Consider the following 5,273-nt stretch of genomic DNA (forward strand, 5'->3'; position numbering starts at 1 on the left):
AGTGATCTGTCACTTTAAACATTCATTCAAGTTTACCAACAACTTTTCTCATTGATTGCGAGAAGAGTCTTTGAAAAGCCATTATCAGCGGGTACATCATGGATTTCTCTGAAGTAGCTCTGGACAAGGGCTGTGTGTTTGAAGAGGCTGCTGTTAAATGGGGAAACTCCAGTAAAAGTAGGACACTTAAAAAACATATAATCCATGACAAATGATCTAAAATAGCAATGATGAGAGGAGTCATTTGAGTTCTAAAGCTAGTTCTGATACTTGAGTAGCATAATTACTACAATAATAAGTGGGATGAAGTGGCATAGTGGCATTGTCATTGTCATTGGACTAGCATTCCAGAGATCCATACTTTGGGGACCTGGGTTTGAATCCCACCATAGCAGATGGTAAAATTTGAATTGAATTGGAATCTGAAACCATTGCCAATTGTTGTAAAAACACATCTAGTTCACTAATTTCCATCTTAGGGAAGAAAATCTGCCATCCTTACCTAGGCTGGCCTACATGTGACTCCACACCCGCAGCAATGTGATTGGCTCTTAAATGCCCTCTGAACAAGGGCAATTAGGGATGGACAATAAATGTTGGCCTAGTCAGTGATGCCCACATCCCATGAGCAAATTAAAAAAAGGGAATTTTTTAACGTGTCAAGAGTTAGAAACTAAAAGAAAATCCAGCTCAGAAAATATAGAATAGCCTGAAAGTTAAAATGTAACTGATCCAGGGGCTATTGAATTCTCTTGAAGAGGCCAAGTTGCAATGGACCCACACATATCTAAACTGGAACAAAAACAAAAATAGCTGGAAAAACTCAGCAGGTCTGACAGCATCTGCGGAGCAGAACACAGTTAACATTTCAAATTCGTATGACTCTTCATCAGAACTAAAGAAATATAGAAACGTAAACCGGAACTGGCAGAAAAAAGGTATGAAAAGTTGCTAATGTTTTTTCCTAAATTACTCAGTTGCTCCAATCCTTGAACGTCAAAGCAGTAAATGAATTTTTATATTCCATTTAACTTCATTCTATATTAAAGGGAATAAGATGTCTAATAAGTTTTCATTAAATGGAAAAAAAATGCAAAAACAACAGGGGCTGTACACTGAACAGATAAATATGCCTTAAAACCTAGTGACATGATGCTGGCTATGTGGATTGAAGCAGCTGAAATGTCCCAATGTGTTCAGACTGCTCTAAGTATTGTTTGAAAGCAGGTATATGCTCATTTTAGAACTTCCTAAAATTAGAAAGGCTTCTTACATTACTTTAAAGTCAGAGATGGTGGGTCCATTCCACTTGAGGGACTTGAATATATTAACGCTCCAGAGCAGTATGAATGGAGTGCTACACTGTCAGACATACTAGGCTTGATTTTATGGGGCACTGTGGTCCCTGACCCTCCCCCAAACTAAAACGTTGGTGGGGAGCCTGCCCACGGGAAGAATGGCTGCCCTGCTGTCACTTTGGCCGTTAATAGGCTGGAGGCAGGATTTCAGGGGCAGAAGCCCTGTGTCAGAGAGCTGCTGGCCAGTCAAATAGCCAGCAGCTCTGTAGTCCCAGCAGTACCAGGCAGGAGCAGTGACCATTGCCGGGACTACAGGCAGACCCCAGTGGAAATTGCTGCTGGACCCAGTCACCAAGGCCTGGATTTTCCAGCCCCGTCATGGAAGGATCCAACACAGGGGATGCGGCAGGACAGCCAAAAGTCCTTTGACGTTTGGCGGGACTGGAAGATCCCGGTGGTGGGGAGGGCCAGAAAATCCCGGCCCAAGGAAAGTGGAGGGGATGAACGTAAAGGGGGAAGTGTGATCTGGGCTGGCGGGTGGGTATGGTGGGGTTGGGGGGGTGGTGAGGGGGGGTGGGGGGGGTGTTGGTGGGGGTGCACGGAGTGGGTGGGGGGGCAGTGCCTCCAATGGACATAGGGACCTGCAGAGGATGTCTCCCTTGTTCTGACACCAGCCTATGCAGCTAAAGGTACAGGCTGCCCGCTTGGCGGGGTTCTCCCCCTGGGTGGAATAGAGTGGGGTTGGGATGAGACCCTTAAGTAGCCATTAATTGGCTACTTAAGGGCTTCAGTCACCCTGAGGGTGAGCGGCACACCCGACGCCCTCACTGCACCCAGTAAAATTTCATCCAGGTCGAGGGCGGGTGGGTAGGTAGGTGGCAGGAAGTGCACTGCAAAACATGAACCACCTGCTTCAAACCCTCTGGCAGTGGGGTGTTAAATCAAGCCCAATTTCAGATGAGACATTAAATTGAGATCCCGTCTTCTGAAGTGGATGTTAAAAATCTGTGGCACTATTTGAAGGAGAGCAGGGAAATTCTCCCCAGTGTCCTGGCCAATAATTACCCCTCAGCCAACATTAAAAATGAACATTCTCTGTTCATTAAAGTGTTGCTGTTTGTAGGACCTTGCTGTGTGCAAATCGGCTGCCTTGCAAAGAGACTTCAAGCTACTTAATTAGCTGCTTTATTCTGAGGTATTGAAGGGTGCTATATAAATGCAAGTTTTCATTTCTTATTGTTAAAGCAGGCTCTAAGATTTCCTTTATTTTGACAAACAATTCCCTTTAAGTCACAATTGAATCTGCTGCCACCACCACATCCTCAGGCAGTAACCACTTGCTGCATTAGAAAACTTACACTCATGTCACCGTTGGTTCTTTTGCCATAATTCTTTTTCACTTAACAATAGTTAAGTTGCAATATAAAGTCCAAACCCATCCAAGACTTGAATCCTGTTCCATAATAACTGAGACTCTATTAAAATCTCTCTTCAGTCCTCTCTAGCTTACAATAAAAAAGCTTGTTGTCTAATTTCCAATCTCCCTCACCTCTGCCCTTCAATCTATTTATCACTGTCAGAGTGTTTCTTGTCACTCTGATTCATTGTTGATGTTATAGACATTGCCACTGAATTTTTGTCTCAATCATTTTAAGCTCCAAATATGCCAACTTTCATGTTCTACCTCCTAGCTGAATCTTCATTGTGTTGAAATCAATACTTATCATACTGTTTCCTACTTTATCTCATTCTTTCTTAGGCCCTTATAAACTATACATTAAAACAAAATCCGAAAACAATATCTTCCTAGGCTTCTACATTTGAAATTTTAAATATCCGTTAAAAAAAAGTCAAACAACTTGTTTCATCAGGAGGTAAGAACTTATTTCTTAAAATTGAGGTGGAATCTTTCACGCTATTCCTGTCAGCATCCCCCTTATTCTTGACATTGCTTGGCCCCAGTCAGTGTAAATACCAGTATTCTCACATTCTTACCTGACAGGGCAGAAATGTTATGCCATTTCAAGAGTATCAGATGCAGTGAAGTATACTACAGCTAAAGGGGAGCTTATGCAATGAGAAATAATCACCTTTTCAAACTAACTGAATTATCAGAGACTGAGATTTCTTATTCATTATCTTACTATATTTTCATGACATAGTTCACATTTTTTTTGCCCACCTATCCTAACAATGCAAATTTGTGCAATATGGTACAGTTCCACAGAAGCTGAGCATTTTGTACCTCAACTATTCTTCATGTATGAGTCAAGACAGAGTGTTGGTCAGGTTGTTTGATCATGGGGAACATAATGGCCAAGCCTCTTTCTAATCTCACCAGAGTTCATACATGTGTATTGCCATCAGGGGTCATTGGATAGCACTGAGAAGTGGAAGTCTTCACTAATTTTTTTTCTCCTGTTGCTAACTTAGAATGCTGAGGCCAACTGTAGTATCCCTAAATGCTATCTTAGAAAAAGCCAACCAACTCGGCAAAGGTCAGAGATTGAATTTATAGCTGAGTACAAACCTTTGCAGTACATTTATGGAAAGGGCTGCTCTAATTTGTTCTCAATCAATGACTTGAGTCTTAAGAACACTTCAAGAATCACAAATATAGCATTTATTTGGCATTACCTTTCCCAGAAAAATTAGTGTCACCTAATTCTGAGCTATTTTGAGATTATGCTTTTGCTTTTGTTTTTCAAGCTATCTGTTTATTCACTGTTATTAATAAATTTGAACACAAAATTGATTATGTGAGGAACTAATAGTTAAAATGCTATTTTCAGAATGAACTGACAGCACAAATGAGCCTTTAACCACTTGACTTCTGAATTTGAAAGAAAGCATTTCAGCATTCGACTTGGTCAACTCCATCACCACTAGCAATTCTGTAAGGTTTGGTGATGGAGTTGACCAAGTCAAACGCTGAAATGTCCCACTTGAAAGTGTTTGCCACACTTTCGTATAAAGTTGCAACAAATCACAAACTGAACATTTAAGGAAATTATCAAAGAACAAGTAGCAAATGGAGACAAAAACTACCAAAAAACTATTAAGAGTTTAGAAATACTACCAATCATGAGTCAGAAATCAATAAATAGCTGCTAATAAAACAGTTAGCAAGGAAGAAGTCAACCAATGAAATCACTAATGTATTTGAAATTCTCCTGGGCATCATCTTGCTTCACCAATTGGCTTGTTACAAACTGACAACAAATACAATTTATAGCATTACAATTATTGGAAAACTTAAATAAATTGCTAAAAAAAATCAGCTTACCCATGGAATTGTCTCACTCCTGTAAATGGATACAACATTTTTTCTCCAGAGGCATAGTCTCTGCCAAGGGCTTCAATTTATTACCTGTACTCCTGCAACAAATGTAAACACCAAATCTGTTAGAAGTTTCCAACATAAAGCAAATCTGTAAAAAAAACTTGCAGAAAGTACACACCAAAGTTTCACTGAGAAACATGCAGTAAACTGTTGCAAATATACATCTCATTTAAATTCAGAAAGCCACAACACCTGCAACATCAGAATGTTCAAAGCATTTTCAGAGTTTAGCCAACCAATCCAAAAAGCAAACCAAAATCAGAGAAATTAAATAAGCAGATATTTTTTTGTCTGAATTTAATTAGTCAAATTAATACATACGTTCAAAAGCAATTTACTAGTTAGTATCGTTCCCAATTCTGTTTGGAGGCATACTTGGAGATTTGATCATGTGATGCTTTGACTACATGACATCTAAGTGATCCCAGATCACATGGCTTCTACAAATTCATCTTAAAATTGCAGGTTTTCAAATTCCCAGATCCCTTTCCTTCCCTCATCTACCCATCCCTTGATCGTGATCTCACTTAAGACAGTTTCTGTCTCTGTCCAAGCACCCCCCACCATTCCCCATACTCCCTCTTTTCCCGCAATCCACATTATTTAGTTTCCATTTCTCTATTTTCCATTCT

This window comes from Cetorhinus maximus, chromosome 17 (genome assembly GCF_964194155.1).
Source record: "Cetorhinus maximus chromosome 17, sCetMax3.hap1.1, whole genome shotgun sequence".
Taxonomy (NCBI): Eukaryota; Metazoa; Chordata; class Chondrichthyes; order Lamniformes; family Cetorhinidae; genus Cetorhinus; species Cetorhinus maximus.